The sequence below is a fragment of the Myotis daubentonii genome, chromosome 3 (genome assembly GCF_963259705.1).
Source record: "Myotis daubentonii chromosome 3, mMyoDau2.1, whole genome shotgun sequence".
Lineage (NCBI taxonomy): Eukaryota > Metazoa > Chordata > Mammalia > Chiroptera > Vespertilionidae > Myotis > Myotis daubentonii.
In genome coordinates, this window is record NC_081842.1 from 118,407,265 (window position 1) to 118,431,950 (window position 24,686).

A 24,686-nucleotide genomic window follows, 5' to 3' on the forward strand; every position below is an offset into this window, starting at 1 on the left:
ACTTTAAAGTGTATGCAAGGTTAATGTTTGAAATAATGTATTTATTTATTTATTTACTTATGTATTTTAAAATATATTTTTATTGATTTTAGAGCAGGAGGGAGAGGGAGAGAGAGATAGAAACATCAATGATGAGAGAGAATCATTGATCAGCAGCCTCCTGCACGCCCTACACTTGGGGACCGAGCCCGAAATCCCGGGCATGTGCCCTTGACTAGACTCGAACCCGGGACCCTCCCAGTCCAAAGGCCGACGACGCTCTATCCACTGAGCCAAACCAGCGAGGGCTGAAATAATTTAATAGTGTTTCTGAACTTAATGTGTTTTTTGTTTATCTGTTTGTTTTTCAAAGCTGGCTAACCCACATCAGGAAATGAGAGCATTTTTGGTCTTTTGGGCATTTGCCAGATCTATACAAAGCATGAAACATCTGCAGATGTCCTTTTAAGGCAATATCTTTATGCTTTGTAATGGAATGTTTTAATCATGAGTACATGAATATTATACAGTTGTATGACAGCTACTTTATTTTTGCTACTCTATTTTAGAGGTGGATTTCCCAGTACTTTTCCCTTTGAGGAAGGGCATTGGTGAAGTGTAGAAGGTAATGTTTAATTTTAATACATAACTCTACTGAATTTACCAAAAAAATCACGCAAAAATTCCAGTGATTTCTGAAAATATCAGAGATCTGTTTTTTCCCACTTGGATCAGTTTGGTTCCATGAGACCAGACTTAAAGAATTGTCTAAACTTGAGACTTTTTTTTAAAAAATATATATTTTATTGATTTTTTACAGAGAGGAAGAGAGAGAGGGATAGAGAGTTAGAAACATCGATGAGAAAGAAACATCTATCAGTCGCCTCCCGCACACCTTCTGCTGGGGATGTGCCCACAACCAAGGTACATGCCCTTGACCAGAATTGAACCTGGGACCTTTCAGTCTGCAGGCCAACGCTCTAGCCACTGAGCCAAACCAGTCAGGGCGAGACTTTCTGATTTTTAAAATAAAGTAGCTACATCTCTTTCTGCTAATATGTTTGGTCATTTAGATAGCGGTCACCAACCTTTCGGGCCTCACGGACCACCGTGGACCACCGGTTGGCGACCGCTGAATGATTTCTATGGAGGAAGTGGTGGTAATAGGTTCTGGAATGTGAAGGCTGCAGCAAACATGGGTTGTTTAAGAGGGAAATGGGAACTCCAAGGATACAGGGCTTGGGAACTATTTAGAAATGAAGTTTTCTTTTGCTGTGTCAGGGTTAATCATGCTTTCCAGGAGGAAGCATTGCTGGAGATTAGCTAAAGAAATGGGATAAAAGTCAAAATAAGAGATTGGAGTTTTTAGATAAACTTTGATAAAGAGGTGAAGTTGTAAGTATATATAGCATTGTCCTAGAAAAGCTACTTATACTTTCTAAGAAACCTGTTTCCCATGTTCATGTAACAATGTATAGCACACAATAGACACTCAGTAAATACTTGTCAAGTGAATAAATAATGATGCAATATGTCTTAATTTGGTAACTTTTTTTTTGTTTAGTGTAGTATATTTCTTTAAATATTGCCATAAATATGTGAGTAAATGCTAATAAGGTACCTTTCAGTTGGCATTAAATTGTACATGAAGGGTTATTCCAACAGTAATACTGTCAAGTATTTCTTTTCTTAGTTTTTAGTGCAGGAACAGTCGTTTGACATGGAAGGAAGCTGCTAGAGCAGTGGTTCTCAACCTGTGGGTCGCGACCCCTTTGGGGGTTGAACGACTCTTTCACAGGGGTCGCCTAAGACCATCGGAAAACACATATATAATTACATATTGTTTTTGTGATCAATCACTATGCTTTAATTATGTTCAATTTGTAACAATGAAATTGGGGTCACTACAACATGAGGAACTGTATTAAAGGGTCGCGGCATTAGGAAGGTTGAGAACCACTGTTCTAGAGGGAATGTGTTAAATCTTTTAGATCAAACATTAGCAATTTTTCTTGTGAACTTCTTTCGTTTTTCATATTAACATATAATATTAATACTATTAATGAAAATTCCAGGTGGAACTCTTGGTATAATTGATAGAATTATCCTTTGTTGGGTTAGTTCAAAGTGTGTTGGTGATTTGCTTAGCGGCAACCGCAAAAAAACGGTCTTCCACTAGCTAGTTAATACTTTCTTCTTAGCAGATGTCTGTGTTCTAATCCAGCACAGCTTCGTAGATGTACCTTAGGCAGTGTTGAGGGCTATGATTATTTATTATTTCTCTATGTTGTGAATAGGAAGAGAAAAAAAGTTTTTCTCCAGTAAGATGAAATTAGGCTACCAATCTCCTTTCTGTATCTTCCCCTCATCCTCTTTTCTGAAGAACTCTCTGTTACCAGAAAGGGGACCTGGCCCTGAGTGGGTCGGCCTCGGGCCAGCCAATGGTGTGTGGTTCTTGACTTCATGCAGGAAAAATTTCACCACATGAATCCAGGTGAATTTTAGGGGATGTTTTTTAGAGCTGGGGATGTGAAACAAGGGGCTGGGGAAATGAGCCTAGGCTGGTCTGCTCTGACTCACTAAGAAGTCAGAGAAAAGGGCGCACTGGGGATAGGTTCAGGGGTTGCCTGGGATGAACTGCCACTGCCATTGCTGCCCTGGTTGCAAGGCTCATGGGGTTCTTTAGTTTAGGAGATGCATGCCTGTGGGGGACAAAGGAGAGTGAAGGCACGGGCATGCTCCTGAGAGAGAAAGTGTGGGCTGGGATCTTTGTTTTGAGGGGTCTTAAAGACTGGATGCTTAGGGGTAGTCTTAAGGGAGGATTTCAGTAGAATATTCAACAGCCTTATACTGATGTATTAAAATAAGATTTATTCTTAACTTGCTCGGTTCTTGTGTGTGGTTGGCAAATGACACTAATTGGATTTCTGTCACCTGTGTCCCCTAGTAGGGTGATTGAAGCTGTTTACCCTCTGGTTGGGGAGGAGAAGTGCAAACCATTTACATATTCTTAAGTGTCCCTGATATAGGGAAGGTGGAATTTACTAGATGGTTACAAACTGCTGTTTAACTATCTGTCTCACTTTCCCCATTTTACCTATCCTGGCTTACTGGCCTGTCTCATTTCCCTCTCAGACACTTCCATCCCTGAAATCTTTTTTGCTGGAATAAAACAAGCAGTGATAATTTGACAGATCATCTTTATTTGTAGTTTAAATATTTCTGGTGATGTCGTCAGATGCTCAGGTAAATTTTGTATGGTTGACATTGCATCAGTAGTTCTTAGTAATTCCAAGTCAAAAAATGGAAGAAAAATAAAACATTAGCTTGGAGGGTTGAAGGCAACTAGGAGAATTCATAAATCAGTTTAATTCACAGATAAAAACACAACTTTACATTTTGGGGACTAATTTCCATTGAAACAAAATTTTTCTCCTTAAAATTGTTATTTTTATTAAAGAGACTATATTTAATTTGGCCTGATTATTTGCTGAAACACAACAAGAAAAGCAGCAGTTGATCATATAGGCTCTTTGAAATTTGCTTTGCTGGAATTTCACATACAAGGAATCTTCAGATTGTGCTTTTAGTCAGCCCTTCAGGGCACAGAAGCCAAGCCGCACAGTTGCCATCTGGCTTTACCTGCAAGGGTTTGGATGGATTTCTCAAGTTCTTGAGGTCCCCCAAATGTCTTGAGGTTCTGTCTCTCTCTCTCTCTCTCTTTTTTTTTTTTTTAATATATTTTATTGATTTTTTTACAGAGAGAAAGGGAGAGGGATAGTCAGAAACATTGATGAGAGAGAAACATCGACCAGCTGCCTCCTGCACACTCCCCACTGGGGATGTGCCTGCAACCAATGTACATGCCCTTGACTGGAATCGAACCTGGGACCTTTCAATCTGCAGGCTGACGCTCTATCCACTGAGCCAAACCGGTTCTCTCTTTGCCATTTGCCAGGAAAGCAATCTTCATCCCTTACCTGGAAAGACTGTCATGAACCACGTGAACAAGCAAGGTACCAGGCCATTTCTTCAAGGGACTTTTATTGGCTTCCGTAAGTCTTTTTGGTGACACCAAGAATCCAGGCACGTCTCTCTTGATTATGATATTGCAGTCAAAGGTTTGGTTAGTAAAACCACAATTGGAACCTGGTTTTATGTGTCCCATTATAAAGAGAACAGATTCTTATTGGATTTATGCAATATTGTCATGAAAATAATACACACTCATTGTCAAGGGCGGGGGGGAAAAAAGGACACATATGTAATACCCTTTGTAATACTTTAAGCAATAAAAAAAAAAGAAAATAATACACACTCATTGAGAGTTGCCAAATTCTGGAGGGTTTAGGAGGGAGAAAAATATAAATGCTCTAGTATTGTTTATAAGGATAAAATTTACCAAATTGTTCAAGGAAAATAGAAACAAGCTTCCTTATCTGGAAAACAGAATGGTTTTTTAAAAATCAATATTTTTAACAAAGTTGTAATAATAATTATTGTTAGTTCATTCAGTCCCATATAACCAATTTTTGTTCTGATTATTTGCCAGTATTTTTATGAATCCAGTTATTTCTTAGGGTTCTATACATTTTTTTTCTACTTCAAAGAGATGATCTGCTTAGACCTGGCCAGTGTGCTCAGGGGTTAGAGTGCCGGACCAGGCACCAAAGGGTCGTAGGTTCAATTCCCAGCCAAGGGCATGTCCCTCGGTCGTAGGTTCCATTTGAGGCCCCAGTTGGGGCGTGTGGGAAGCATTGACGTGTCTCTCTCACAGTGATGTTTCTTTCCCTCTCCCCCCTCCCCCACTTCCCCCCTCTCTCCTTCTACCCTTCTTCCTCCCCCCTGCCACTCTCTTAAAAAATCAATGGAATAGTGCTCTCTTCGGCAGCACATATACTAAAATTGGAACTATACAGAGAAGATTAGCATGGCCCCTGCGCAAGGATGACACGCAAATTCGTGAAGTGTTCCATATTGTTATGCGGGAAGAGACTGGACAAAAATCGTGCACCTATGGATGAGGACAGTGGGTGGGGAGTGAGGGCGGAGGGTGGGGCGGGAACTGGGAGGAGGGGAGTTATGGGGGGAAAAAAGAGGAACAAATGTAATCTGAACAATAAAGATTTAATAAAAAAAAAAGAAAGTATTGAAAAAAAAAATCAATGGAATAAATGTCCTCAGGTGAGGATTAACAACAACAAAAAGAGATGATCCGCTTAGAAATCTGTAATTTAGAGTCCTTTTCGTGAATCTTTACAAAGTCTTAACATATTTGCAAATGCATCAGAGTAAAACAATGACTGTATAAATGACAGAGCTGAATGACATGATTATAGACTTGATTACAATGCAATTTATAAAAAATTTTGCTTCTCTTTAAGCTATAACATTCCAAGATAAATTTTGGTAAATAACAATTATTATGAAATTACATAAAACAATACAAAGCTCACATTTTTAGATTTAATACACAATTTTAATATATAAGGAATAATATGCAAGACTTAAAACACTGCACATGACTCATTAGAAGTGTGTACTGAGCACTGGAAACAATTCATATACACCCCAGTGTGTGGGTCACAAACATCTGGAGTGCCACTGCTGAACATCCCCATAAAGAACCATTACTCTTGGCTTGTCTTGTGACAGGGCACCTGCTACCTGAGAGATTCCTATTTGAGCTTGGCTTTGATTTTTGCAAGTTTCTTCCTAGAGCAGACTGAAATTTCTAGCACATCCATTTTTATAAAATACTAGGGGCACTGTGCACAAAATTCGTGCACTGGGTGTGTGTGTGGGGGGGGGTGGGGGGAGTGTCCCTCAGCCCAGCCTGCCCCCTCTCACATACTGGGAGCCCTCAGGCGTTGACCCCTCATTTCCCCCATCACTGGGGACCCTCATTTCCCCCCATCACTGGTTCTGCCCCCAGCCCAGGCCTGATGCCTCGGCCAGAGGTGTAGACCCCTATCACCCTCCGATCGCCTGATTGGCCCCTTGCCCAGGCCTGACGCCTCTGCCAGAGGTGTCAGGCTTGGACAGGGGACCCCCATCTCCCCCTGATCACTGGCTCTGGCACCCGCCCATGCCTGAGGCCTCTGGCCCAGGAATCATGCCTGGGCAGGGGACCCCCATCTCCCTCTGATTGCTTGCTCCACCCCCCGCCCAAGCCTGACGCCTCTGACCCAGGCTTCAGGCCTGGGCAAGGGGACCATCATATCCCCCCAATCCCCGGCTCCGCCCCCACCCAGGCCTGATGTCTCAGCCAGAGGAGTTGACCCTCATCACCCTCTGATCACCAATCACCGGATCGGCCCCTTGACCGGGCCTGAGGCCTCCGGCAGAGGTGTCAGGCCTGGGCAGGGGACCCCCAGCTCCCCGCGGTTGCAGGCTCCACCCCTGCCCAGGCCTAACACCTCTGGCTGAGGCATCCGGCTCGGGCAGCAGGGACCCGCAGCTGCAGCGGCCCTGCGATCGTGGGCTCCGCTTTAGGCCCAGGCAAGGGAGCCCTAGCTCCCGGGACTGCCAGCTTCGACCGTGTCCAGCTCCCATCGCTGGCTCCACCCCTACTTCCTGCTATCACTGGCCAGGGCGGCAAAGGCGCCTGATTCTCCGATCAGGCTGGGGGGCAGGGCAAAGGCGGCCCCAGGGCTGCCTTTGCCCTGCCCCCCAGCTCTTAGCTCCCCCCTGGGTTTCCGATCACTGTCAGTGGCAGGGGGCTTCTTCCTGCTTTCCCTTTCGCCTCCCTGCATTGTGCCTACATATGCAAATTAACCGCCATCTTGTTGGCAGTTAACTGCCAATCTTAGTTGGCAGTTAATTTGCATATAGCCCTGATTAGCCAATGAAAGGGTATCGTCGTACGCCAATTACCATTTTTCTGTTTTATTAGATAGGATATGTATATAAATAGAATATAGTTATTAACTTTTATTTGGCACAGCTTTTCAAGTAATTTTACAAGCATATTGAATAGGCCTAATTATTTTAAAACACTTAGGAGAGAGAATAAATCCTTGCGGTATTCCAGGGCCCACTGGAATAACTCAAAAGTTATTTCTTGGTTTAAAAAAGTCTCTTAAAATTTAAGCTTTGGGAAGGTTGTCAGACAAATTTACCCAAAAGATTATATCATAAACTTTTTGTAAATCTAGCTAAAACAAACACATTTTATGGTAATAACTCTACTAATAAAAGATATTAATTAAACTTAAACTAGTTTTAATATCAAATATTTTGTTCAGACCACAGGATTCTGTTTAATCTATATTTATATGTATAAAAGCCTAAGCGAACTTTCTACTGTTCGACTGGTAGCTGTGATGCACACTGACCACCAGGGGCCAGACGCTCAATGCACAGGATTGGAAACATGGAACAGACTGATAAATCTCAGAGGGAAGTGGGGAGCAGGGAGGGTGAGAAGAGATTAACCAAAGATCATATATGCATACTAGAGGCCCAGTGGGGTCCCTCAGCCTGGCCTGCGGGGATCGGGCTGAAACTGGCAGTCTGACATCCTCCGAGGGGTCCTGGATTGCGCGAGGGCACATGCCAGGCTGAGGGACCCCACCGGTGCACGAATGCATGCATCAGGCCTCTAGTAGGTATATATCTTTTTAGGCCAATAAAACATCACACCCTTGAAATGCCATCTGGAGGCAGAAAACACACCACTTTATAATACACAGATAAATATGGATCACATAGAGACCATACACAAGAAGACCAAGCACATAAAGACCATACACATTATCCGAATTATTAATTTTTGTAGAGAAGACTCAAGATTGTTTTCATTTGCTTTTGATGACTTTTGCGAAGGCTAGAAAAGGGGAGGGAAGTTTCTAAATACCAAGCAGGGAAGACTTGTTGAGATTTTCAAGGGTGTCAAGGGTTGTGAATGAGCTGTGAAAATAAAGTCTATGCTCCAGTCGGAATGAAGCAACAGGAGAGAGCCTGGGCAGGGCTGCATAAGCTCCCTAGAAATGATATAGAAAAGAAGTGAGTCTGGATGGGGCTGCTTTGGCTCACTGAAAAGTCAGAAACCCCCGTAACATAAGATGTCACATGACAATAGTGGGGTTGTCACAATCTTTGTTATAAATGCTAAATATATGCTAAATATAAGGAGAAGGTTTACCTCATGTCCTGAAGGTGGCCTTACCAGTGACCAGGACCTTGGGTAGATGCCTTGGGAATGGATGTCTCATACTCAACTCAGTGCCATCAAATGAGCAGGAGAGAAGGGGTCTCTTCACACATCAGGGGTGATCAGGCCCTGATTCAACAGACCCCACCACCCAGGTGTCACTTGGGGATGGTGTGTGGGCGGGTGACTCCATGTCCATAAGGCAGGCTTACCTTGCATCTCAGCATTGATTAGACATGTTTTGATGAAGGATTTACTGACATCTGACAGGTAGGTTTCTCCATACTGACAAGGGCAAGAGGGAGTGCAGTGAAAACAACTCCAGCTCCCAGGGTCATCAGATAATGTCCCCAGATAGAAATCAAGTTGGGGAAGGAGGACTGGAGCCAGACTGGACTCTTTCTATAAACACTTAAAACTTTTATAAATTTTTACAACCTTCATAACCTTCTATAAGTCTTTCTATAATTTTACCCATTCAGAAATAACATCATTAGAATAATACAATTTTAATTCTTGTCCTGCAAAGATGTATCTCTATGTTTTAGGCCTACAATTTCTTTCTAATTTAATTTGAACTTTTAATTCTTAGGAACTTCAATTTCCAATGATAACCAAAAAGTAAATAGCCAGCATTCCTTAGATTGACTTTTTTAAACACACTAGGGGCCCGGTGCACGAAATTCATGCACTGGGTGTGTGTGTGTGGGGGGGGAGTGTCCCTCAGCCCAGCCTGCCCCCTCTCACATACTGGGAGCCCTCAGGCGTTGACTCCCATCACCCTCCAATCGCAGGATCGGCCCCTTGCCCAGGCCTGACGCCTCTGACAGAGGTGTCAGGCCTGGGCAGGGGGCCCTCATTTCCCCCCATCACTGGTTCTGCCCCCAGCCCAGGCCTGATGCCTCTGGCCCAGGCATCAGGCCTGGGCAGGGGACCCCCAGATCCCTCCGATTGCTGGCTCTGCCCCTTGCCCAGGCCTGATGCCTCAGCCAGAGGTGTAGACCCCCATCACCCTCTGATCACCTGATCGGCCCCTTGCCCAGGCCTGACGCCTCCGCCAGAGGTGTCAGGCTTGGACAGGGGACCCCCATCTCCCCCCGATCACTGGCTCTGGCCCCCGTCCAGGCCTGAGGCCTCTGGCCCAGGAATCATGCCTGGGCAGGGGACCCCCATCTCCCTCTGATCGCTTGCTCCACCCCCCGCCCAAGCCTGACGCCTCTGACCCAGGCTTCAGGCCTGGGCAAGGGGACCATCATATCCCCCCAATCCCCGGCTCAGCCCCCCGCCCAGGCCTGACGCCTCCGCCAGAGGTGTCAGGCTTGGACAGGGGACCCCCATCTCCCCCCGATCACTGGCTCTGGCCCCCGTCCAGGCCTGAGGCCTCTGGCCCAGGAATCATGCCTGGGCAGGGGACCCCCATCTCCCTCTGATCGCTTGCTCCACCCCCCGCCCAAGCCTGACGCCTCTGACACAGGCTTCAGGCCTGGGCAAGGGGACCATCATATCCCCCCAATCCCCGGCTCAGCCCCCCGCCCAGGCCTGATGCCTCAGCCAGAGGAGTTGACCCTCATCACCCTCTGATCACCAATCACCGGATCGGCCCCTTGACCAGGCCTGAGGCCTCCGGCAGAGGTGTCAGGCCTGGGCAGGGGACCCCCAGCTCCCCGCGGTTGCAGGCTCCACCCCTGCCCAGGCCTAACACCTCTGGCTGAGGCATCCGGCTCGGGCAGCAGGGACCCGCAGCTGCAGCGGCCCTGCGATCGTGGGCTCCGCTTTAGGCCCAGGCAAGGGAGCCCTAGCTCCCGGGACTGCCAGCTTCGACCGTGTCCAGCTCCCATCGCTGGCTCCACCCCTACTTCCTGCTATCACTGGCCAGGGCGGCAAAGGCGCCTGATTCTCCGATCAGGCTGTGGGGCAGGGCAAAGGCGGCCCCAGGGCCGCCTTTGCCCTGCCCCCCAGCTCTTAGCTCCCCCCCTGCGTTTCCGATCACTGTCAGTGGCAGGGGGCTTCTTCCTGCTTTCCCTTTCGCCTCCCTGCATTGTGCCTACATATGCAAATTAACCGCCATCTTGTTGGCAGTTAACTGCCAATCTTAGTTGGCAGTTAACTGCCAATCATAGTTGGCAGTTAATTTGCATATAGCCCTAATTAGCCAATGAAAAGGGTATCGTCATACGCCAATTACCATTTTTCTCTTTTATTAGTGTAGATTTTAAACACACTCTCACTTTCAAGAAACACACCTTTGTCCTGCTGGCATGGCTTGGTGGTTGACCGTCGACCTATGAACCAGGAGGTCATGGACATGCCGGGGTTGTGGGCTTGATCCCAAGTGTGGGACGTGCAGGAGGCAACCAATCCATGATTCTCTCTCAGCATTGATGTTTCTATCTCTCTCCCTCTCTCTTCCTCTCCAAAATCAATAAAAATATATTTAAAAAACCACATCACCTTCAATAAAGCACAAGACATTACATCAACAGTTCCAAATCCACTTTACAGACTTTCTGCAATAAAAAGCCAAAAGCAGGTGAACTTAAGACTGGTCTAGCAATCAACATTTCAGTATTTCATGTTATTTCAAAATATTTTGATATTTAATAACTCTAAAATGCACTAATTTAAAAAGGAATGGCTGAAATAAGTTAAATGGATCTGCTTAAATGGCTAGGGTTTTTCCCCATTTGATAAGAGTCACCATAGATTTGCATTTTAAAAAGATGGCCCAGATAAGAGTTCTCGATGAAGATCTGGAATTTGACTTTGATTTCCTAAAGCCAGTTATCTAAAAGCTTCCTGGGATGAATGGGGGAGGTTTGGGGAAGGTAAAAGGAATTGGTGGGTTTTGAATTTTTTCTTGAGCCACACCTCTGGTCCTGTGAAGACTTCATTTGTAAAACAAGGACAGTCATTTTTAATAACTCAGGTTGCCACCCAAATGTTGGCACTGGACTGACAAATCTATTCACCCATTTTTGGAATGTTTCTTTCCATTTGGGTACATTTTTCTAGCTTACAGAAAGTACATAGCTTAGGGTCACCTGAGAGTCATAAAGGTTTGGGTGTATGGGACTGCATTGGGAGTGGTCAACTGGTCTAGTTGTAAGATAGTATTAAAATTAATGGTGCCATTACTGGTCAGACCTCCCCATTGCCCACTTTATATCAGAACCAGGCTGTGTTATAAAAGAATAGCCTTTTTCTTGAGGGACTCAGGGTCAAATTTCTCTCAGTTGGGACAAGTTGAAGCAGTGTGGACTGGGCTGTTTTGGGCCATTCTGAGTAGAATGGTTACCCTGTTAAGCCTCTCTGAGGCTCTCATGGAAGTTAATAATGAAGAAATGATAGTTAGCAAACATTCAGTCATCTCAAGATTGGTTTCCTCATGGGACGTTCCTTTTTGTTAATCCTCACCTGAGGATATTTTCTGTTTATTTTTTAGAGAGAGTGAGATGGAGGGGGAGAGAAACTTCAATGTGAGAGAGACACATGGATTGGTTACCTCCTGCACACACCCCTACCGGGACCGGAGATCAAGCCTACAACCGAGGTACATGCCCTTGACCAGAATGGAACCCAAAACCCTTCAATCCTCAAGCCAACCCTCTATCTCAGTGGTTCTCAACCTTGGCTGCACATTAGAATCACCTGGGAATCTTTTTAAAATCCTGATTTCTGGGCCTCATCCTCCGGAAATTCTGTTTCTTTGTTACTAATGTTGTGGCCCAACCCTATAACAAAGAAACAGAACTTCCGAAGAATGAGGCCCAGAAATCAGGATTTTAAAAAGATTCCCAGGTGATTCTAATGTGCAGCCAAGGTTGAGAACCGCAGCTCTATCTGTTGTAGGTGGTGTCTGACTGGTGGGGTTCAGCAACCTCGGTACTTGGGTTCTGGCTAGGAAAGAATTCAGAGCAAGACCTAAACTGTAAGAGAACATTTATTTAGTAAATTACTGAGGTAGAAGAAGTAATTCCTGGAAGAAATGGTCTTAAAAAATAAGTTATAAAGGTAAAGTAAGGGCCTTTGGAGCTTGGAGTGGGGAAGCTAATGGTAATGTGCCTGAGGGAGGGGCAGGGGAGGTAGAGGAGAAAGGAAAAGGCACCAGCGAGCCCACTGGGTCCCCCTTTCTAAGGGTTTTAAGGGTGGAGATTTTAGGGGAGGTCCCTGGGGAAGGTCTCAATAGAATATTCAGCAGTTTTTCAGGTGTGTCCATTCAGGGTTGAGGTCTCTGCTGATTGATTGGCAGGTACCAGGGCAGGGGGACATTTATTCAATACAGCTGGTCCTGAGGTCAGCCTTGCTGGTTGTGTTGCTTATATGGACCTGAGCTGAAATACAACTAAGGCCTAGATCAGTGATGGCGAACCTTTTGAGCTCGGCATGTCAGCATTTTAACTTAACTCTGGTGCCGTCACATATAGAATTTTTTTGATATTTGAAACCATAGTAAAGCAAAGATTTATATTTTTTATATTTATTTTATATATTTAAATGCCATTTAACAAAGAAAAATCAACCAAAAAAATGAGTTCGTGTGTCACCTCTGACACGCGTGTCATAGGTTCGCCATCACTGGCCTAGATGTTATCTATAGAGAGGAAAACTCACTGTGGGTGCAAGGTCCCGTCCTACAATTCATTGTCCATTGCTAGGCACATGGGAATTTCTATCCTGGTGACCTGTATCTGGCCCATCGTCTTTGCTGTGCTCCTAACTGCCTACAGCATATCCACTGAGCCAAATCAGCTAGGGCAGAAGGTTCCTTTTAAAAATCATTATTTTCCCTTTTGGTTTAGTATCTGGTTCATTTAGTTCTAAATATATATATATATATTATCCTTCTGGAAAAAGCATATGTGGATGTCACTGATTAAAAAAATATACACAACCTCACCATATCAGGTGAATTGGGGCAGATTTAATTAGCAAATATATATACTTGAGGCCCGGTGCACGAATCATTCTTGCACATTGAAAGTAAATGAATTAGAAGGTGGCCAGGGGGGCGGGACTGAGCAAGACCAGCTGGACACGCCCTGGAGCCAACCTCCTGCGGTCCCTCCCCAGCCACACCTGGGGTGGTGCCAGGGCTCGAAGGGCATCTGTGGAGTGAGCGGGGTCACTCTGGCAGATGGGGTCCCTCGGCCTGGCCTGTGGGGATCGGGCCAAAACCAGCAGTACTGCATCCCCCAAGAGGTTCCGGAGTGTGAGAGGGCACTCTACAAAGTTGCTGTCACTCGGCAGCTCCTGCGTTGAGCGTCTGCCCCCTGGTGGTCAGTGTGCATTATACCTACTGGCCGATTGCTGATTGCATAGACTTTTATATATATAGAAGATATATTCCCATAACATTCCTAGTTGGAAGGGAAACAGGTTCTGATTTGAAAACAGGCGTTGAAGCTTTACTCTGAAGGAGAAGGCAATTTGTTGGGTGTGGTTAAAAACAGATAAAGTAGACCCAGTGGCCTTAAATGCTTGCTTTTATGATAATTTCAACTTCTCCCAAAACTATCAGTGAGAAGGAGAAACACCCTTGGAGGATGTTAGGGTTGCCAAAGGAGGAATGCACAAGGCCAAAAGGGGAAAAGAATTAGGAATTTATTAGGTCATCTGGAAACCAAATGGGCTGAGCCCCCAAATGGCATAAACACCCAGGGACAGGGAGTCAAGAGATTTTAAAGAACGCTAGGCCGGCTTTTACTGGGCAGAGAATTCTCTGGGCAGGTTCTGAAGGGAAAGATAATGGTCTTAGCAAGTGAAATGTGGTCTTAGCAAATGCTAAGCAAAAGGGAATGTCTCTTGTGAAGTGGTCTAAAGGTCAGTTCCCAAGGGAAAGGGGTGTGCATTCAATTATTCGATCAGACCTAACAGAGGAACCCTAAGCTTGTTTCTGGTTTTTTTTTGTTTGTTTGTGCTTTTTTTAATATTTTATTGATTTTTTTACAGAGAGGAAGGGAGAGGGATAGAGAGTTAGAAACATCAATCAGCTGCCTCCTGCACACCCCCTACTGAGGATGTGCCCGCAACCAAGGTACATGCCCTTGGCCAGAATCGAACCCGGGACCATTCAGTCCGCAGGCCAGCGCTCTATCCACTGAGCCAAACCGGTTAGAGCTGTTTCTTTTTTTTGTTTTTTGTTGTTGTTGTTTTTCCTTTCTACGTCGCATTTTGGTTTTCATTAATTCTTTTTAAAGTGACCTGGCCTTGTACAATAGAAACGGACCCCTCTATAGTTTCCTAGCAGACCCCATTTAGCACTTCTCTTGCCTTGGTCCCAGAAACCAGTAGTTGTATTAATTGGAATAGGTCAGAATAGCCAGTACTATATTCTTTAACAGTACTATATTCTTTAAATAAAATTCCTTTGCAAACCTATCTGTGTCCAGGAGGAAAGAATGTATACAATCGCTGTTCTCCTCTTGCCTTAAACCAGCCTTTCTGGTTTATGGAATTGACTTTTGCTCCTCCCTGGAACTTCTAATTTGCAGTCAAGATAAGCTTCCCACTCACTCAGTTTTCACTCTAAAGCCTCTTTTTAAAATTTTTTATGCAAAAGAATTAATTTAGGCATCAACAGAGCTACATTTTTGCCATCTTAAGTTGATATCACTTCTAGTTAACACTCCTGTAAGTCAGGAGTGTTAAAGGGGTTGGGAGTTTCTGGCCTTGGAGGCATAATTTCCCATGTTGATTTTATTTTTGTTTTTAGGTTTGCAGAGTCTAAATAAGCCTCCAGCTATGCTGTGTACTGGGTTAAACCGTGCTGCCTGTGTGCCGAGCTCCAAGTCATAATCAAACCTTTCCACATCTCTTGGCTTTCCCTCCCCTTCCAAAGATTCTCTCAGTTGCCTAAGAATGTTTGAGATGTGAGCCAGGGGGACTAAGCACCCCCTCATCCTCAGAGCCTAAGGAACCTAGGCTCACATTCATGCCGTATAAGATTTTGTTCAGACCCCCAGAGAGCACCTTCAATTGAAAAGCCCAAGTCAAGAATCAGCCATCCATTTCCTCTCTGTCCTGAGTTAGCCTGTTTGTTTGTGTGAGTGTGTGTGTGTGTGTGTGTGTGTGTGTGTGTGTGTGTGTGTGTTTTATAATCTTAACCTTTAGCTCTACTATTTTGAGGATTTTTTTAAAAAACAGATCAAAGAAAACCAGTCTGAATTCAACTTCAGACATGAGGGAAGGAAAAAAAGGGAAGAAAATAATTGTAATGGGACAATGTGTCCATGCTGCCTGTCACTACTTGAGCCAATTGAGCAGAGAGACAGGGTTGAAATGTGTATGAGCGTTTATTCCAATACTCCTGGCAATATGGGAGAACAGCAGGGCATCCACAAAAATATGCTCTGCATATCACCACCATAAGCCAGCTGCTTATATTGGGTAAAAAGGACAAAGATTACATGGGGAAATAGCCACAGGGTATGCCAAATGGGCAGTTCACAGATAAGGAGAGGGCTGGGGATCTTCAAAGGGCTAGTGATATGCAAAGGCTGGGGTCTTCAAAGGGCTGGCAGTTTTGGTTTCTGGCTCTGGTTTCTGCCACAGGTTGTTAATCTTTCCATGATAATAGGCAGCTCCAAATGGGGAGGATAGGCTGCATTTCCAGGTGAGCTCCCAGGTCCCACAGGCAATTGCCAGCCAGGTTAGAATGTGCCTTCTTTAATCAGAATAAAACCATCACGGTTAACAGAGCATGATTAATATTTCTTACAATTCTAGCTGGTTCCCCAACATTCTATTTCTGCCCCTATCATGTCCTTTCAGCCAGAAGGCAAGGACCGACCTCTCCATGGGAACTGGTAACCTGACAGGGGAGAACCATGGGGAAGGGCCATCTGTGATTTTTTTTTTTAATTTTATCTTTTTTAAATATATGTTTTATTGATTTTTTTACAGAGGGGAAGGGAGAGGGATAGAGAGTTAGAAACATCCATGAGAGAGAAACATGGATCAGCTGCCTCCTGCACATCCCCCACTAGGGATGTGCCCGCAACCGCGGTACATGCCCTTGACCGGAATTGAACCCGGGACCCTTGAGTCCGCAGGCCAATGCTCTATCCACTGAGCCAAACCGGTCAGGGCCCATCTGTGATTTTAACTACTCCTGGATGCATGGATATTGTCTTACAGTTGGTGGGGTGCCTTGTACAAACTTCCCTGGTCCATGACTGACTTATCCTGGTCACTGGAATCTTTAAAAGCAGTCCCCTAATGGCTCTTAAGTGCTCCTCTCTTACTGCAGAGTACAGCAATCCCCAGAGAGAGAGAAAACCCGTTAGCCAAAGGAAAAGATGCAAGGAGGAAAGAAAACACAATCAGTCAGGTCCTTCGAGCCAAGGCAGCTAGAATGACTGGCTTACCAGTAACAGAAGCAATCTGTGAGTCACAGTACCATAATGTTGGCAACAGTGAAACGGCACCAATTGTTATGGAGCTTGGAGAGAGAATATCAAGGGTAATGCGCCTGAGGGGAGGGGTTGGGGGGACGGGGACAAAGAGGGGGAAGGGAAGGGCGCAGGCATGCTTCAGGGTTACCATTTGGAGTTCACATCTGGGTTGCCAGAGAATGTTACCAGAAAGGGGACCTGGCCCTCAGTGGGTCTGCTTCAGGTCAGCCGGTAGTGTGTGGATTCTTTGTGCAGGAAAAATTTCACAAGTTCAGGTGAACTTTAGAGGACATTTGTTAAAGCTGAGGGAATGAGCCTAGGCTGGTCTGCTTTGGTTCACTAAGAAGTCAGAGAAAAGGGGGCCTTGGGGACAGGTTCAGGGGGTTGGCCTTGGATGAATTGCCACTGCCCATTGCTGCCCTGGTTGCAAGCCTCATGGGGTCCCTTAGAGATTTTTGTTTTTGTTTCTTTTTAAATCAGCACTCCTGGCCATTTTATTTATTTATTTTTCAAATATATTTTTATAGATTTTAGAGAGGAAGGGAAAGGGATAGAGAGATTGAAATATCAATGATGAGAGAGAATCATTGATCAGCTGCCTCCTGCTTGCCCCCTACTGGGGATGGAGCCCACAAACTGGGCATGTGCCCTTGAGTGGAATTGAACCTGGGCCCCACAGGACACCTACTACACAAGGCCACTCTTCCAGACTAGGAGATATAGCCATCTACCTAATGCATAGAAACAAACACAGGAAGGCAGCTAAAATGAAGAGGTAAAGAAACATGTCCCAAATGAAAGAATAAGACAAAACTCCAGGAAAAAAAAACACACACAAAAAAACTAAACAAAATGGAGGCAAGCAATCTACCAGATGTAAAGTTCAAAACACTGGTTGTAAGGATGTTTAATGAACTTAGGGGAAGAATAGATTATCTGAGGACTTTGAAAAAGAGATAGGAAACATTAAAAAGGAGATAGAAAACATAATAACCAGTCAGAAATGGAGAATACAATAACTGAAATTAAGAATACATTAAATGGACTCAGCAACAGATTAGAAGAAGCAGAGGATTGAATCAGCAATTTGGAATCAAGGTAGTGGAAAACACCCATTGGAACAGCAAAAGGAACAAAAAGAATTTTTTAAAAATGAGGATAGTTTAAGGGACCTAAGGGACAACATCAAGCATAGGAATATCGTCATCCTAGGGGTACCAGAAGAGGAGGAAAGAGCAAGGAATCAAAAACCTATTTGAGGAAGTAATGACTGAAAAATTACCTAACTTGGTAAAGGAAATAGACATTCAAATCCAGAAAGTGTAGATTCCCAAACAAAATGAATGCAAAGATGCCCACACCAAGACACATAATTAAAATGCCAAAGATTGAAGACAGAGAGAATCTTAAAAGCAACAAGAGAAAAGCAGTTAGTTACGTACAACAGAGCTCCCATAAGACTGTCAGCCAATTTTTCAAAAGAATCTTTGCAGAACAAAAGGGATTGGCATGAAATATTTTAAGTGGTGAAAAGAAAGGACCTACAACCAAGATTAATCTACCCAAGACTGTCAGGCAATTTTTCAAAAGAATCTTTGCAGAACAAAAGGGATTGGCATGAAATATTTTAAGTGGTGAAAAGAAAGGACCTACAACCAAGATTAATCTTCCCAGCAAGGCTTCCATTTAGAATTGAAGGAGGAATAAAGGGCTTCCCAGACAAGAAAAGTTGAAGGATTTTATCACCATCAAACCAGCATTACAGGAAATGTTAGAGTCTTCTTTAAGAAGAAAGAAGAGAAATAAAAAATATCAATAAAAATTCTCACAGACAAAGGGTCACAAGATAAAAACAGTGGATAAACCAATACTTTAGCAAGTACAAAGGTTAAAAGGCAAACTGGGATGATCATGTAATTACAACAGTAAATTAAAGGATACACACAAACACAACACAAAAAAGAAGTAAAAGGTAATGTCAAAAACATAAATGAGGAGAGGGTAAGTAAAAATGGTAGCGATTTTAGAATGTGTTTGAACTTGAGCAAACTTCAACTTAAAATAGACTGCTATAAAAATAGCTTGTTATTGCCCTAACTGGTTTGGTTCAGTGGATAGAGCGTTGGCCTGTGGACTGAAGGGTCCCAGGTTCGATTCCGGTCAAGGGCAAGTACCGTGGTTGTGGACACATCCCCAGTAGGGGGTGTGCAGGAGGCAGGTGATTGATGTTTCTCATCAATGTTTCTAACTCTCTATCCCTCTCCCTTCCTGTCTGTAAAAAATCAATAAAATATATATTTTTTTAAAAAATAGCGTGTTATATATGAAGCACATGGTAGCCACAAGCCAAAAAATTATAAGAGACAACAATATAGAGAAAGGAATCCAACCACAGCACTAAAAAGTCATCAACATATAAGGAAAGATAGCAACAGAATAAGAAAGGAACAGAGAACTACAAAAAAGATTAGAAAACAATAAAATGTCAGTAACTACATACCTATCAATCACTGTAAATGTAAAAATAGAATTAAATGCTCCAATCAAAAGAGGAGTGGACAAAGACAGTGTGGTACATAAATACGATGGAATGTTCCATAAAAGAATGATCTTACCATTTGTGACATCATATGGACCTAGTGGGAAATACGCTAAATCAAATAAGTCAGTCAGATAAAGACAATACCATATGATTTCACTTATATGTGGAATCTGAAAAACAAAATTAATGAACAAACAACACAGAAACAGATTCATAGATATAAAAAACAAATTGGGGGTTGCAAGACTGGGTGAAAAAGGTGAAGGAATTAACAAGTACAAATTGGCAATTGCAAAATAGTCATGGGGATGTATAGCATAGGGAATAGAGTCTATAATATTTTAGCAACTATGTATGGTGTCAGGTGTAAGCAAGACCTATTGGGAGAACATTTCATAAGTTATATAAATGTCCAATTGTTATGCTATACACCTGAAACTAATACTGAATGTCAACTGTAATTGAAAAGAATTTATTTAAAAAGAGGAAAATGTGGGGCATTCCTTTTTGTAAGTACCATTTCTTTCATGTCTAAAGTGCCACCTTTGTAAGACATAAAATAATAAAGAAATCATTGAATGTTTTCAAAAGGACCTAGAGTATATATGCTGGATCAAATCTTTCCCCATGTATTAGTCATTTAAATGAAATATTGAAAGATGGCAATTTTGGCTAAAAGGCCTCTATTGTAGTTTTTAAAGCTGAGTTACATATTATGCTGTATAAGGAAGTGAGTAATTCAGAGTTCTCTAGTCGCTCTAAAGGGATATTAGTCACGGTCTCATCAGATTTTCTTGGGATGAGTCTTTTCCAGTTTATCATCTTTGGTGTCATTTGGCTCGAGATTCCCATATCTGGAGTGGATAGTCTGCCTGGCCTAATTTGGCCATGTGCCCAACCTTGGCTGGTGGAAGTTAGGGCTTTCTTATTCAATCTCACCAAAGGAGCATACATGTGTTAACACTAGAAGAGAGGGAATTAGTGCCAAACAATATATGCTAGTATAAGGGCTTTATCTAATTTGTGGTTCATTCCTTTTAAAAACAAAGGTAATTGAAGTCCCATTAATCATAGCACCTAGTGCCCAATCAAGTATGCAAAGACACCTAAGATGGATTCCTTTTAAACAATTTCCAGTATGTAGTTTTTTACTGGTGTTAAAAAGAGAGACATAGATAAAGAAGTTCTGAAATCTGATAATGAATAGAGATGAAGTAGGACTTCAGAAAATGTAGTGATCAGTATGAGGTAGAGAACACTTTATTAGTTTGAAAAACATGGAAGGGGTATTTTAGTTCACATAATAAATAGTATTTCTATTATTATTTTTTGTTAATCCTCGCTTGTGGATATTTTTTCCATTGATTTTTTTAGAGAAGAGTGGAATGTGAGAGACACATATCAATTGGTTGCCTCCTGAATGCACCCTCACTGGGGCCAGGAATAGAACCTGCAACCAAGGTACATGCCCTTGACCGGGAATCAAACCTTGTCCCTTAAGTGCTTGGGCCAACACCAATAACCACTGAGCCACACTGGCCAGGGTATATATAGTATTTTAAGAAACACATCTTCACACTAAAAACTGTATCTAAGCTACTGACCCTAGGAGGTACTGGATTGACATAGTTTTGATGTGATTCACTATCTTATAATTCTGCAACTTAACTATAAACACCAAAAAAGTTTCCTCAAAAACACTTCAATGTACATGCCCATAAAAGTTAATGTCTGCTTTTGAGACATAGAGATAGAGGTCTCATTCATCTGAGACCTCTATGTCAAGGCCATATCTAAGTACAAAATAAGCCAAGTTTAACCAGATGGATCCTGAAGAAGGTACCAAAGCACCAGAAATCACTGCTTGTGCTGGTCAGCTGTTAAAGGGAAAACCATAAAAAGAGTGAGCCTCATCCTTCCATGAGAGAATAGGCTACTACTTCTTACTGTGAAGCTCCATGCTGTCCCAGACACATCCTGTTACTGCTCAGATTCAGCCTGTCTCAGTGCAAGTAAATTCCTTCTGAGGGAGAGAAGTTTATTCCTCTGGGTTCACTGTTCTTTAAAAGAGTGTTTTTAAGTTTTGGTTCTCTTAAAAACCATTGCTTCATGACTGAAGCAAATGGCCATATTAACTATTTTATAAATTTAAAGAGCCAGTTGAGGACAGCAGCTGCTATTTGGCAGGATTAAATGGGGATCGTGATAATAGAGGCTTTGATAACAATGGAATCTGTGTTAAGCTTTCTCTGAGGCGAGCCTCAGGATCACAGAAGCCCAAAATGGCAGAGTTGGAAGAGACTTTAGAGGACTAGCCAGTCCCCTCTTTCATAAAAACAATAACAGTTTGCATCAATTTTGTGGTATTTTCTCTGCACAGAAAGAAGAACCACTCACTTTGTAAACTTGATCAGTGTGATACACTGCAAAGGAACAGGAAATTCCAAATTGCAGGCAGGTGCAGACCCAATGTAGCCTTTCCTGAATCTCTGGGGATCTGGCTTCAGGCAGTGCATCACAAGTGCTGCTGTGGACCCCAGTGGATGTGTAAATGGAGGAATCATGGGCCAAATTATTTTCAACATAAATACACAGAATTACAGAAGTCTCTAGAATGTGAGGAAACCTGAGACTGCTCACCCTCCATATGAAGAGCTTTGAATGATAGAGACGGACATTTGTATAGAGTTTCATGATTTACAAAGGACTTTTCTCCTATGCCATTTTTAAAAATATATATTTTATTGATTTTTTACAGAGAAGAAGGGAGAGGGATAGAGAGTTAGAAACATCGATGAGAGAGAAACATCTATCAGCTGCCTCCTGCATACCTCCTACTGGGGATGTGCCCGCAACCAAGGTACATGCCCTTGACCAGAATTGAACCCGGGACCCTTCAGTCCGCAGGCCGACGCTCTATTCACTGAGCCAAACCAGTTAGGGCTCTCCTTTGCCATTTTATTTAATCCCCACATTTCAGATGAACATACTGAGACAGAAAACACTTGTCTAGTCACATAGCTGATTAGTAAAGTGGCAGAACTGAAATTAGGACCTGGATATCGGAATTTCAAATCCCACACATTTCCTGTGGTATTGCCTCTGGGTAATCCATTCAGTAGGGCAGAATAAAAATTTTGACCTGTTTATTCTGAAACCATGGAAACTGAGGAAAGGAGAAGGGAAAGGAGGAGGGGCGAGGTCAAGTCAGGAGGAATGACAGCTCCTGTCAGGGTCAGATGGTTATGGAAATCCTATACAGGTGGGGTGATAAATACAAGTTATTCATACATAATGCTTGCCATTGGGGCTAGAGTACATTTTTTATTCATCACCTGATCATTTTGGCAAGTGTTCCGTATAAAAGGCTTCTTAGTTTCTGGATGCCTCAGGGTAATTTGTCACCCACAGTACTCAATGTCCACTGCCATTGCAGCCCAGAGCAGTGTGCTGGATTGTAAAACCCAGAGCCCAGTTGGCAGCCAGCTTGACCAGTTATGTATATGACAACTTGAGGCTGTCAGATACTCTAGTAATCAGAGGAGGGGAATAATTTAGTTAAGGGTACACAAACTGTTGTTGAGTAGCTCCTGCCTGTAGGGAGGGATCAGCAGCCTCAGCATTGTACAGATGGTTGTAAATGCAGAACCTTGGGCCCTACCTCATACCTACTGAATCTGAATCTACATTTTAATGAGATCTCCAGGAGAATTTGTCTGCATATTAAAGTTTGAGAAGTTCTAGTATACTGAGCATTGTTGATTGCTTATCAGTATCCATTTCCCTTGCTTTTCTTAATACAAAATGCAGATGTGTTTGTTCTTTCCCCCTAGTTACTTCCCCATCATCTCTTGACAGCTATGTTTACCCATCCTTTGTCTAAGCTAGTCAGAGAATGGTGACTTGATGGTTCAGTGGTAGTCATGTGACACAGGTTGCCTCAGTTATCAGGGAAGACTTAATCTTTGTTTTGGGTAAGCATTTTCTCGCATATCCAGCAAGGGAGGGGAGAAAATGAAGCATCATCCTCTTCCTCCTATATAATAAAAGGCTAATATGCAAATTGTCCCCTTGACCAGGAATTTGACTGGGAGTTTGACCAGGGGGCGGGGCCAGCCGGCCAACCGTCCACGACCCCTCCCCTGACCAGCCCTGCCTAATCGGCCCCTATCAGGGCAGGCCAGCTGGACCCCAGCTGTGCACAAATTCGTGTACCGGGCTCTAGTTGTCATCATAATGAATCTTCAAATAATGAAAATGTAGCCCTTATTTTCACTGACAGCCATCTAGTGACCATGAAAAAATCAGTCTTGATATGAATCTCATGCAAGTTGTCAGAGCAGAAAGATGGAAGGAACTTGGAATCTTAATTTTGGCATTGAGCTGCTGATCTATCCTCTGCTTGGATCGCCTCCTGTCTCTGATCTTCCAGTTATGTGTGATACATTTTATCACTAGTTTTTAGTTTGGGAGTTTTTTATTACTTGAAGCTAGAAAGCATCCTAATATATTCAAACATGGACACAGATGCTGATTCTCCGGTAAAATATCTACTTTTTCAGATGGCTATAGATTTTTCTCCTGGTCTTTTGAATAATGTTTTTATCCTGTAGTGATCATTGAGTTGTTCAGGTGAAGGTTGGTGTAGGAAGAAGAAAGCTATAAGAGAAGAATGGCCAGGCTGTCCTAAGAAAATGAAGAAGAAGGTAAATTTGCATTCACTAAGAAATATTGTGTGCTAGATAGTAAGCACACTGAGCAGAGTGCTGAGCCATGCTTTGCCCCTGATTTGGTGTTTGGACCTCAGTTTCCCATTTATAAAAGGAAAAGAATAATAATGAAATAGTGGAAGTGGAAATTTAAAAACTTGACTTTTCTTTCTAGTTTATGTCTTATTTCTAATTGTTTTTGTTTTTTCCTTATTGTGGAAAATGTAAGTAATGTAAAATTTACCATTTAACTATTTATAAGTATATAGTTTACATTAAGTTCACATTAACAATGTGTGTAACCATCACCACTCTTTCCAGGACTTTTTTTTTTAATCATCACAAAGAAATGTTGTCCCCATTAAACAATAACTCTCCAGTCTCACCTCTCCCAGCCCCCAGGAATCTCTATTCCACTTTCTCTTTATGAATTTAACTGCTCTAGGGATCTCATACAAATGGAATCATTCAACATTTGTACTTTTTGTGACTGGCTTATTTCCCTTAGCATGTTCTCAAAATTCATCATGATGTAACATATGTCAGAATTGTATTCCTTTTATAGCTGAACTAGAGGCTCGGTGCATGGATTCATGCACCGGTGGGGTCTTGGCGTGGCCTGTGGGGACCAGACCGAAACCGGCAGTCCAACGCCACCTGCCACTCCTGCCTGCCGCTCCTGTCATCCTGGCCCCACTGCAACTGTTGCTGTCACTCAGTAGGCTCGCTGCTGTTCCCTGCGGTCTCCGGGCTGTGGTAGCCAGCCGTGAGCCCTGTATCTGGCACTTGTAGGCCAGCTGAGCAGTGCTCCCGCTGTGGGAGCACACTAACCACCAGGGGGCAGCTCCTGCATTGAGCATCTGCCCCCTGGTGGTCAGTGCATGTCATAGTGACAGGTCGAATGGTCG

At 43.2% G+C, this 24,686-nt stretch overlaps 1 protein-coding gene and 1 non-coding gene across 4 annotated transcripts in view; both read left to right on the forward strand.

Annotated features, from left to right (window-relative positions):
• Positions 1 to 24,686, forward strand: part of LIMS1 (LIM zinc finger domain containing 1) — a 143,028-nt gene that overhangs the window by 15,278 nt on the left and 103,064 nt on the right. Inside the window, exon 2 of one of the 3 annotated variants that reach the window (XM_059688351.1) lies at positions 3,938 to 4,034. The exons of the other annotated variants lie outside the window; for them this stretch is intronic. The gene's annotated coding sequence lies outside the window, so the exon portion shown is untranslated. The remainder of the gene's footprint in view (positions 1 to 3,937; positions 4,035 to 24,686) is intronic. 3 annotated transcript variants of the gene reach the window in all.
• LOC132232002 (U6 spliceosomal RNA) lies at positions 4,855 to 4,961 on the forward strand. The gene has a single exon (XR_009452166.1). It is a non-coding gene; the product is annotated as a U6 spliceosomal RNA (small nuclear RNA).